The sequence below is a fragment of the Mixophyes fleayi genome, chromosome 10 (assembly GCF_038048845.1).
Source record: "Mixophyes fleayi isolate aMixFle1 chromosome 10, aMixFle1.hap1, whole genome shotgun sequence".
NCBI classification, from domain to species: domain Eukaryota; kingdom Metazoa; phylum Chordata; class Amphibia; order Anura; family Limnodynastidae; genus Mixophyes; species Mixophyes fleayi.
The window spans coordinates 94265048-94277599 of NC_134411.1; the positions used below are offsets into that span (position 1 = coordinate 94265048).

At 43.9% G+C, this 12552-nt stretch overlaps 1 protein-coding gene across 1 annotated transcript in view; it reads right to left on the reverse strand.

Moving 5' to 3' along the window:
• Positions 1-9553, reverse strand: part of LRP3 (LDL receptor related protein 3) — a 45669-nt gene extending 36116 nt beyond the window's left edge. The window contains exon 1 of the mRNA XM_075189186.1: positions 9462-9553. The gene's annotated coding sequence lies outside the window, so the exon portion shown is untranslated. The remainder of the gene's footprint in view (positions 1-9461) is intronic.
• Positions 9554-12552: the final 2999 nt, after the last annotated feature.

Here is a 12552-nt window from a genome sequence, read left to right on the forward strand (position 1 = left end):
TAATACCCATTCAGATGCCCTCATTCTGTCATTAAGTCTAGTAATAGTATCAGAGCATTTACAATGTGTTTTAAAAAAAAAAAAAACACATTACTATGACATAATAAACCCATATGAATATCACATTCATGATTGAAATAGTGACTTGTTTTTCGGTCATCTATTCACTATTTAAGATGAGGTCAGTGATACAAGGGAGCATTTTGTATTTTATTTTATTTACTATTATTAGTAATAGGATTCTTTAATAACATGATGCACTAAAAAGGACTCACAGCAACCAATCAGGGTCCAGCTTTCAGTACTGAGGGGCAACAGGGGGCTGGGCCCTTCGGATATGCTCTTGCTACAGTGTTGATAACACAAAATAATCATAGTTTCCCTTCACATGAACTTAGATATTAGTTGAAATCTCACGTCCCTCCAGTTTTAGCTCACACGTCCACCGCGATGGGTTAGTCTGGTTTACCAAACTTATTTTTTTGGTTTAAATGACTGTGCAACATCAATCTGCCTCCCAAGTTACAGGATGCAGACACCACACGGTCTGAACTCATCAGGGACTCCGATAGCAATGCCCAGTTACTGACGGGGAGCCTATGTCACATGGATGATAAGTCTAAGGCTGTGGTTTGAAATCCAGTAGAACTCCTAAGTCATCAGACAAGAATATGACCGTGTTTTAGACAGCAGGATTTCATTATCATCAGCAGCAGCTATTTATATAGCGCCACTGATTCCGCAGCGCTGTACAGAGAACTCACATCAGTCCCTGCTCCATTGGAGCTTACAGTCTATATCCCCTAACATACACACACAGACCGAGAGAGACTAGGGTCAATTTGATAGCAGCCAAATAACCTACTAGTATGTTTTTGGAGTGTGGGAGGAAACTGGAGCACCCGGAGGAAACCCACGCAAACACGGGGAGAACATACAAACTCCACACAGATAAGGTCATGGTTGGGAAATGAACTCATGACTCCAGTGCTGTGAGGCAGAAGTGGTAACCACTAAGCCACTAAGCGTGCTGGATTTGAAGAGCATCGAGTCCGTACTACGATCCTAGCACGGTGGCTTAGTGGTTAGCACTTCTGCCTCACAGCGCTGGGGTCGTGAGTTTGATTTCCGACCATGGCCTTATCTGTGTGCAGTTTGTATGTTCTCCCCGTGTTTGCGTGGGTTTCCTCCGGGTGCTCCGGTTTCCTCCCACACTCCAAAGACATACTAGAATCAGGAGATGTACTTGGCAACAAAAGAGCAGATGAGTTAGGATAAGCCTAGACCCTGGCTCTTTTTAAATCATCTTCAGGGTGTGTAGAACCAGGATGCAAAGGAAATCATTTGTGGAAGGCCCTTTGTAAGCAGTAAACATGAAGATCTTCGATGGGAATCCACAAATTATCTTCTGGCTCAAAACCGCTCCACTTTGCAAGATACTGGATTCAGCCCAAAGATTGTCTGGAATCCAGGACTTTGGGCACCTTTGAATGCCTCTTGACCTTTGACCACGGCTGGAGCAGGATCAGAAGACATAGGAGGGAGCTGGAAATGACGGGGTTTTAAAGAAATATACATGAAAGCTAGTGGGTAGTGTTCTCATGTTAGAGTGCCACCTAATAAGATACTGGTGAAAGTTTTACAGTTATTCTTTAGGGACCAATATAATTAGGACCCAGCTTGTGAGAAAATAATTGAAGACAAATGTTCAGAGCAGACAACCAGACGGGCTGCCTTACTGAGAACAAAATGCTTTATTTTGTGATCGGCAAAATAATTGTGTCGAGACTAAAAGTGTATTTCTTTCATTGTTTTCAATTTTTATTGCAATGATCACCTTCATAGACAGGACTTGAGGTTGATATCCAAACACGCATAAAGCGTACAAAATCCTGTAGATGAATTTGGATGGGGGAAACAGGAACAATTTTTTTTAGTAGGAACACTGGAGATGCTATTGTCATATTTACATTCTGTATGAGTTATCTTGTAGAACATGAATGCACAAGGATGTAAAACGAAGCGTCTAGATCTTTAGTGGAACAGGGAAGCTCGACTTCCTGTACTAGAGGCATCAAAGGATATTTGAGGAATGATGCGGATGCTTTAGTAAGATCTGTAATTGGTGAAATGAATTGGTTATGGCTATGTATTACCGCTTTCATACTGCCGCCCCGGCAATATCCTGGGTTTTTAAGCCGGGTTTTTGCCGGGGCTCGGAGCGTCCCAGCTCAGAAACACCATTCATACTGCACCTCGGACCCGGGAATTTGACCCCATTCATACTGCACAAGTCTGTGCCCTGGAAATTTGTGGGAGTCATCACCAGAGCAGTTTTCATTGGCTGAAAACATTTTTTTTTTTTGTAATAGTCTGATTTTCTGCTGTTTTGTCCATAAAGATGTGTGAGTGTATCTTATAAGATATTTTAATTTTTATTGTTCCATTGTATCATTTGTAACCATCAGACATTTCTTCAGTGTTTCCACCAATTCCGTTCTGTACTGCTCACCGCTCCATACTTTACTTTAGTCCCCTATGTAAAGTATGTGCGACCTTTCTCTTTCGTTTGTTTCTTATAGTGTGGATGATAGAAGTAGTTCTTTCAGTCCATACTGTTGTTTTCCTCTCAAGTTTTTTTTTCCTGGTTTTATGTATGCAGTTAATGTAAATATTGTGAGCATTACAGGTCAGACAGCCAATCAGCTTGTTTTCTGTGCAACCCGGGTTGAAAAACCCGGGTTGCACCATTCATAGTGCAGGCAACCCGGGTCCGACCCGGGAATTACCCCTCGATAAATCCCGGGTTGAAGACCCGGGTTTTTAGACCCGAGATTTTTGACTTGTACCATTCATACTGCACCAAGACCCGGGTCGTTTGAGCTCGCCCCGGCAAAAACCCAGGATTTTGGTGCAGTATGAATGGGGTATAAGAAGTACCAGTCATCACAAATGACTATAAAGTGCATACTTTAGGCTAGTCCAGGGGGTAAATGTATCAAGCTGCGAGTTTCCGGCTTGTTTGAAAAATAGAGATGTTGCCTATAGCAGCCAATCAGATCTAGCTGTCACTTATTTAGTACAATCTCCAAAATTATAACTAGAATCTGATTGGTTGCTATAGAAAACTTCTCCACTTTTCAAACCGGCTTGAAACTCGCAGCTTGATACACTCACCCCCAGAACTGCAGAAAGTTTATGAGGATCCATTTGAATCAGAAGGAATCAGGTGTCGAAGGAAGGTTATTTCATGTCGAATTCACATTTCTCTAATTTCGCATATATCTGATGTATCACATGTTCTTAAATAATGAAAAGACAATTATTATGTCATTCAGGTAAACCAATTACTCTTTAAATGTGTCAAAGGTTTGGAAAACTGATAACCCATTAAGTTAGCCTAAAGGGCATTACAAGATACTCATAGTAACCATATTTTGTGTTGAAGGCAGTTTCCATCCATCTCTAATTTGTGATTGAAATTTGTAAACTCAAGAGATTAAGCTTCGTGAAAATGGTTGCTTTACTGTGCCTTCGGAAAGTCAATCCCGACCGATTTGTATTAGATCATCATCAGCGCTATGAAATTTGCTGGTGCTATATAAATAAATGTTGATGATGATGATGATGATCATCACCATTTATTTATATAGCGCCACTGATTCCGCAGCGCTGTACAGAGAACTCACTCACATCAGCCCCTGCCCCATTGGAGCCAGGGGCGCACCCAGGGGGGGTTTCCTAGTCCCCAGAAACCCCTGTCCTACCTGGGATGCTGTATGATTACAGTGGCTGGCCCCTCTCCCGGGACCAGCCACTACTGTTTGTAGCTTGGGATCGTCTCCCAGTCTGTCCCCTGCTGTGTGAGCACAGCTCTCTGCCGGCAGTTTGGCCCCGCCCCTTCCTCCCACATGGCCAGCATGGGTGTTATGCAGGAGGCAGCAGCAGAAGAAGGTAAGAATGTGTGTATGTGTGTGTGTGTATGTATGTGTGTGAGTCTGTGTTTGATCCTGTGTGTTTATGTATGTGTGTGTTTATGTATGTGTGTGTATGTGACAGCTTACATATCTGTGTGCTTGAGCCTGTGTGTTTATGTATTTGTGTGTTTATGTATGTGTGTATGTGACAGCTTACATGTTTGTGTGTTTGATCCTGTGTGTTTGTGTGTATCTGTGTATGGGACAGTTTACATATCTGTGTGTTTGACACGGTGTGTGTTTGTAGCCACGCCCCTACACATACTGGACACGCCCACTTGTATCATGGCGTGGAAACCCCCCTCCTCAAATCCTGCGTTTGCCCCTGGGAGCTTACAGTCTAAATTCCCTAATACACACACAGACACACACACAGAGAGAGAGAGAGAGAGAGAGAGAGAGACTAGGGTCAATTTTGATAGCAGCCAATTAACCTACCAGTATGTTTTTAGAGTGTGGGAGGAAACCGAAGCACCCGGAGGAAACCCACGCAAACACGGGGAGAACATACAAACTCCACACAGACAGATCCTCCTAAGATTCTTCTGAACAATCTGAAGTGGAAGACTGGATTGGAGCAAACCGAAAAGTTCTCCTGGGTCTCTTCCTCTCAAGGGGTCTTGAGATGAAGCACCAAAGCAATTAATGAGCGTAAATTGTATCCTTAATGTTTCTGAGAGTTTCAGCCTATTGAGAGTGCCTTACTGTACCATCCCGATTCCAGCCTCTCAATCTACAAAGTCTTAAGAATATTAGTCATAAAGTGCGTCATTGAGGTCACTGTTATCTAGCGAATTGACCATCCATTGAAAAAGGTAATCAGGTCCAAAGCAAGAACCAGCACGGCAGTAATCCATATCCAATCACAGGTCAGAACCATAATCTAGCAATGCTGACGGGAAGATGTTATACAAGAAAGAGTGACTGCAGCTATACTTGGCACAGTAGTCATCATCATCATCAGCTATTTATATAGCGCCACTAATTCCACAGCGCTGTACAGAGAGCTCACATCAGTCCCTGCCCCATTGGAGCTTACAGTCTAAATTCTGTAACATGCAGAGAGAGACTAAGGTCAATTTGTTAGCAGCCAATTAACCTACCAGTATGTTTTTGGAGTGTAGGAGGAAACCAGAGCACCAGGAGGAAACCCACGCAAACACGGGGAGAACATACAAACTCCACACAGAAAGGACCATGGTCGGGAATCAAACTCATGTCCCCAGTGCTTTGAGGCAGAAGTGCTAACCACTCAGCCACCGTGCTGGTTAGTCAAGAGTTTCCTCGACTATAAAGTGTTGGGAGCCAATCAGAAGGCTCCTAGTGTGACGAGTCTGGCTAGGCCTGATTTGCTGCACTGCAATCACATGATCACACTGCCCTGCCCGCAGGCGTCCATGGCAACCGTGCAAATGATGAAAAGGAACGCAGTGATCGTGTCCCCACTCATTGCAAGTGTTGACAAGACGATGTCCTATTTTTTCTACTTATTTTCTTACTGATGGATGAATTTTTTCCCTACATTTTTACTGTCAGTAAAGTTACTGACGGTTGGCAGCACTAATTGATATGTTAAGCAGATAAGGACACTGGTTTGCCCACAATTTTGTCTGACACCTCCACTGTATGCAGGAGACAGGTTCTCTTTAAAATCAATATTATTAAAAAAAATAAAAGAAACAAATAAAAACTAAATAAAAATAATAAATAAAAAAAAGAAAAAACAATATTTTTGTCTTTCATGATCGGTTCCACAACAAAACAACTTGTTTTTTTCCCCTATAATGTATACAATAACACTGTGTCCTTGCTACCACCTGTCTTTCTTCGGCAGCGTCATTCAAAACCATATGCAATTCCCCGTACTTTATAGAACGACTTCTCTAATTGTTTTTAAAACTTCTTGTCTTCACGCACCAATGTAATCAGAAGCACTTCAGAGCCATGAATATACTTATTAAACAATAACAATTGTAGGGGAAAAGCAGAGCTGGCAGGCTGGTGTAGTGGTACAGCTTCCCCGTCTAATGGAATCACAACGCTTCCTACTGGAATTAAGCCCAAAGTAGGCTGCAAATATTACAGCAAACTGTTTGTGTCGCTGATAGGATGTTACGATCAGGCTGCGCCGCAGATGTTTTCTGCAGAGACTTCTCCCTGGTTTGTGTTGCAAGAAAAGTTAATTAATTTACTGCGCACATTAAAGGTCACTAATGAACTGTATAATATGGGGGTGAGCAGGGCATTTTTATTTTGCGAAAAGGCGCCTGTTGTTTGACATAGCCTCAATGGCAGCACGGTGGCTTAGTGCTTAGCACTTCTGCCTCACATCCTGGGGGCGAGTACGGGCAGCCGTGGGCGCGCAATTTGGGTAATTAAGCCCTGCCCTCCGCTACTTAATGCCACGATTCTTGGCATTAAACAGAGGGGTGGCAGGCCAGAATTACGCGATTTGCTGTGACTAGCATTGTTAAGCCCCGCCCACCCACCCGCTTCACCAGGGAAGTGAACAGGATTGAGGAGTTTGCCACTGCTCTCCGAGAGAACTCCTAGAAATTTGGGAGTCTCCCGGACATTCCGGGAGAATAGGCCACTATGGTGCACTCCCACATTCCAGTTATTACCCTTGTAAATAAATCAGTCTGTGCCTAGTTTTACAGGATTGCGGTATATAAGTAATGACAGGGAATATTTCCAGCTTAGATTTATACCTGAGTGGGCTTGTTTTTCAGTCAGGTTATCTCCAACCATACATCACCTGACCCTATTATGTGCCTCATTGGCTGTCTCTCTGGTTTCCTATTAATCTCCATCTTAGTTCCTGGCAAGCATTCTATTCTCAAGCTGTACACGACTGACTAGATTGAACAAAGCTCATTAGAGGCTCATTTCTCACGCACAATAGTCATCCCACACACTATGAAATTCCAACCTCACACCTTGTGCACAAACAAAACTCAAAAGAGAATAATTTATTCAAATCAATTCACGTTTTCAGTCAAAGATGCTAAACTGACCCTTTTAAATGACATTGATTACATATATTGTTCCTAGACTCAATGCTCAAGTCTGGCTGCTTTCCCTACGTGTTGGCGTCGAGCAGCATGAGCTTAATGTGTTTTATGTGGGAGTTACAGTAAAAACAAAAAAATATTCTGACAGTTTTTAACCCTAAAAACCCACATAAAGAATTTAGAATTTACTTTTACTCGGACTAGGAAGCATTTCCAAAATAATTTCCTGGGACATTGCTGAAGAGCAGGTGAATCTACACAAGTCACATGCAATAGTGTCTAGCTGGACCGCGGTGCACTACAATCCCCATAATGACATGACAGACGTTGCAACGAATCAACTCATCGAAGACCCGTTCCGCTCACTTCTCTATGAAGTGTACAGAATGCAGGAGAATGGGCTGCTCTCCCGGGAGTCCGGGAGACCTACCTGGAATTCGGGATTCTCCAGGACATTCTGGGAGAGTGGGCAAGAATGGCTTATGCCTAAATAAATAAGCCCACCATGTTCTCTATCACTCCTCTGCAGACACTGACAGCTTGGCAGCTTTGCTTTGCAGACATACACAGTGTAGAGGAAGGGCCAGTGATGTCACAACTGGAATGCCTGCAGATTTAGCTTTTTGACCTGCATGCAGTGATGGGACTACTGACAGTCTAGGGTCTGCAGGCACCACGTGACCTAGAGGTAAGTGGAGCCCGACCATGCCAGTCCACCTTCCCAAGGCCCAACTATTCTCTTCCCAGAAGAGCGAGGGCCTTGGGAGGGCGGACCTGGATCATTGAGCCCTCCCACAAATTTTGCTATGGTGGCGATGCCGATTCGTTGTGATTTTGCAGATTTTTATCTAAACCCTTAAATCTTAAATACAAATCGCTTTACATCTTACTTGCCTACTCTCCCGGAATTTCTGGAAGGCTCCCGAATTTCGTAGAGTCCTCTCGGACTCCCGGAAGAGTAGACAAACCTCCCCGGATCCTAAAAATGCTAATATTCACAGCATTGAATATCGGGTAGGGGCTTAATCTCGTCATTAAGCCCCGCCCCCCACTATTCAATGTTGTGATTTTCTTTATTTCATAGTGAGGCAGAGCTATGGTGGTGCAAAGACGTCACCACGCCCCCTCCTATCCCTGTTACATGACCTGTCCTCCCGGAGGACAGAGTCAGATAGTCGGCAATTATGCTTTACATATAACGTCTATTAGTAGCAGTCACAGGCTTAACTAGATCTTTGGGGGCTCCATGGCACAATTTTGGAGGGCCAACAAAGGTTTCTATTGCTCCTATCCTCACTTACTCGCCTCTTCTTCCTGCACCGCTCTGCACTGCCTTCCTGCTCAGGGGGAGGGGCCAGCAGAGTTCCCTCCCCCGCTGAGCAGAGTTAATCCTCTCTGGTATCAGGAGGAGTCACACAACAGGGATTCAGAGGGGAGCAGAGGGCCCATAATAGTACAGCTGGCAGCTACACGCGGACTGACAGCTTCTACACCTGCCACCCTGGTAGTTTCCTCCCTGGTAAAAGTCAATTTAAATTTATTTCAAGTAAAGATTTGCCCACTGCTCTATTCTGTCATTACTGTTTACGTCTCTGCTCCGTCCTAATGTGATATTTTTATATACTACATAGTTGCCACGAAAAATGTCTCTGCAGACTACCGCTAAAACAGCAATATCTCAAAATATCTCCAGTCTACACCTCTTGTAGCTCATTACAATATCTCTTTTACATAACAGGAAATATCATTTTTGCATTCGGTGGCAGAATAATATGTGTTAATGTGTTAATAATACCCTGTATTCTGCTGGGCACGCCCTGCTCCTTCTATCATAACAAACAAATAATTACTGCTCCTAGGCCGGGTACACATTACAGAAAATTTCTCCCGATGTGATATCGTTAACAATTTTATCAACGACTGAAAGTCCCAAAGAACAGGCCGATTCCTGTGTACACACTATACACGTTGTACAAGATTTACCTCCAGATCTGTGCTCTTCATCTGTCATTACCATCTGCTGAATAGATGGTGACTCTGCACCCTCCATAGAGATCTATGGACACTGCCGGTCCTGAGTGCGTACACACTGCAGGATTGGAATGACATCGTTCCATTGTTGAACGAGATTTTTAGTTTGGTTTAAAAATCAAACCACACAATACGATGAGCTTTAGAACGATAATCCTATATCGTTGGAGAGTACCCACTAATGTGATATAGGGCCGAATAGTCATTTATTGGGTGATTGGCCAGATATTCAGCTGAAAACCCTGTAGTGTGTACCCAGCCTAATACAGAAAACTGCATCCAACAACAGAACCACAGTGGTTTTACGGTGCAGTAACTGATTAGTGTTGCTAAAACCAGGATTAATCTTTAAAATGGCATTGTTCCTTCCACCTAAGCAGAGTCACGATCAATAGACTTGTATTCAATATGTGTATGTAACACGTTGATTTCCTCCTACCTTGCAGACCGGTCAGTCTTGTAGAAGGTCACGAACGAAGACAATTAAACTCAATAGCCTTGAGTTTCCATTCACTCCAAAGAAGCTTAATCTGCACTTTGTTTATCTTGCTGTGATAAACCAGGTCCGTTTCATGTTATATTCATAATACATGTTCTGTAAGACACATGTGCATGAATTATTCTGTGCATAAATCCTATATTTTTACATCATTTTTGTTTGCTATTTGCAAATTTTTTTAGTATACGTGTAAAATGCAATATTGATTTTCCAGGCCACATAAAGTGACATATAATCCATAGACTCTGAGGGAGCAGTGAGTGAGTGTCCATATATTGGCAATGTATTGTGGGAAACTATATAGTGTTTGCTTGGAATGAACAAAGAGTAATCATTGCACAAAGAATCGCTGACAAATGAGAGCAGACACCCAGGGATATCGAGAGGGTGGGACATTGCACACACCCTGGGGTGGGGGCTATAATAAGCAGCCACACGTGGTCTGGAGAGTCCTCTTGACGGGCCTTGCAGACAACTTGAAATTGCAAAGTCAGCTGTCATACATCCTCCTTATCTACTATAATACACAGTTGCCTACTCTCCCACAATGTCCGGGAGACTCCCAAATTCTTGGGATTCCAACCGGACTCCCGGAAGAACAGGCAAACCTCCCCATTACTAGCTGCGTGTTTAGTTGGGTGGCGGGGACAGGACTTATGACGCAATTTGTGCGTCATAGTGGTCCTGCCCCCTGTTATTATAGGCTTAGAAAAGTTGTGGGCAGTTAGTGGGCGGGGCCACCATGACACAATTCACCAAGCCCCGCCCCCTTCTAAAGACTGACCAACTGCAGTTACTGTTAAACCAAGCGCTGTATATATTAAATAACTCTCTGGGCTGGTTTATTGGGTAATCCATCAATTGGAACCATAGATGTCTGCACTCCCGGGATGTACAGGAATCTCCAGAATTATTGGGAGACCTCCCAGATTCCATGGAGCGCAGGATAAACTTCCCATAGGGCATGCTGTGATGGTACAAATCTCGCCATCTTATGTCTTATCGCGCCCACTTGACACCAGTGGGGTTATGAGCGGAGCAGAGGTCCCGGGAGGCTACAACGGCATGGCCAGGCAGCCACCCAAACTATGCTAAGAGGTCGACGGCGTAATTTTGCGTCTCTGGTTACACCTTCCCCTTCTCTTAATACCATATTTGACCGGAGTGCTGGTATTGGACGGGCTCTAGCTGCATTTCCTCCAGTGACACTGACGGACAATTGGAGTAAAACCCTAAATAAGAACGTCCTGAATTCTTCTTGAGCTACATCACCGACGACACCAACACAGCAGTCAGTACGAGAGAGCTTCAAGGTTCTTGTGTTGGGAAATATATTACTTATCAAACTCACAGTCTCACCTCCAATGAGAAATTATCATGGCCATATCTCCCAAAAGTACCCGTTCTGTCCAGACTGTCCCGATACGTGGACCTGTAAAGGGGGTCTCATCAGGACAATGTGGGCACAGTTTTGACAGAACTGGGCAGATGTGTGTGTAGCTGGGCACTGATCAGGGGAAGAGATAACAGGGCAGACTAGCGCTTCAAAAGGCGCTACACATGCCTCCGGGGTGTGCCCATGCCCCTTTGTGCTGTAACCACGCCCCCTGTTCAGATGCCACCTACTCAAATGTTGGGAGGTATGACATCCATTCTTTACAGTGGAAATACACTTGTGACTGCTGTTAATGACCTTGTGCCCGACCATATTTTTGCCAATATTTCTAATACCACATAATTGTTTTTCCACGCTATTCACAATAGCCAGCCCGAACCCTTGTCTTTAAAATTGAACAAACTAAGTACACCATGCATTGTTTACATACAGAGCAACTTTGGCAGTGAGGCCTTCACCGGGCCGATGCTTTTATCCAGTTGCCTAGCAACACCTGTTCATTAACAGAACACGGAACCTGGGAGATACAGAACGGCACTTCCACTCAATCTCCTGCCCCCGTCATTAGTGCGCTTTAAAAATTAATTCATCCACAATCACATCATGACAGATGGCTGCACAATTATTATGACAACGAACATAAGGACTTTGGTTTCTATCTGATAACTTAATATAATACCTGCTGAACAAACATATTATTCATGATCTGAGCCAGTGTTTCCACAAATGACGATAGGTAGCACTGATAAAAGATGGGCAACCGCATCCGTAGAACATTTTTTTTTGTTTTTAATAAATTGTACATCCTTTATAAAATAGCACCAAGGTAAAGGACAAGGTTAGCACAGAATTTTATAGCAATGTCGGGATCTCTTCCAATTTAGACACCCACGTGTGGAGCCATATTGGATAACGTTCCTCACGCTTGGTGCTCGAGCCAAGCAGCAGAAATGACTCATGTGTGGCTAGCGAACTCCAAATTACTGGCGCTAGTCATATACTAAACCAGGTTACAACATAGCACCTGGAAACAAACATGTCAAACTCAAGCGCACTCAGCTACGTCTGAATCAAGCACTGGGCGTCTCAAATTTTGTTTTTTTTCTGCCGTATATCTTGCTCCAGCTACAGGCAGGGGCGGATCTAGGAAATTGCTATACCCGGGGCGATGTAGGGGGGGGCGATTTAGGCCCCGCCCCCTTTCCGACTTCTAAGGCTGCCGGCGGCTGCACAGTATGTGCAGGTCCGCTCGGCAGCGACAGTGTGCTGCCCAGCTGCTCTGATTGTGTTTAAAACACAATCAGTGTGCAGCCGCCGGCAGCTAGCCCCTGCTAGGGGGGGGGGGGGGGAGATCGCCCCCCCCCCCCCCCCTGGATCCGCCACTGGTTACAGGGTTAGTCTAAGTCCTGATCAGTATTGACAGTCTCGTATGCATGCTACAACATGTGTTTGCAATCACAAGCAACTGTTAAAATGTATTTAAATTCATTAGACACTTAGCAGCGTACTAATAAATGGTTTCTCATGCGTAAACATGTTTGTTTTAAAACAAACTGCTTGATCATTATTGCTTTTTATCATTAACAGGTGGCATTAATTATATATTTATTTTTTCTGTGCGTTCTTTGGCAAATT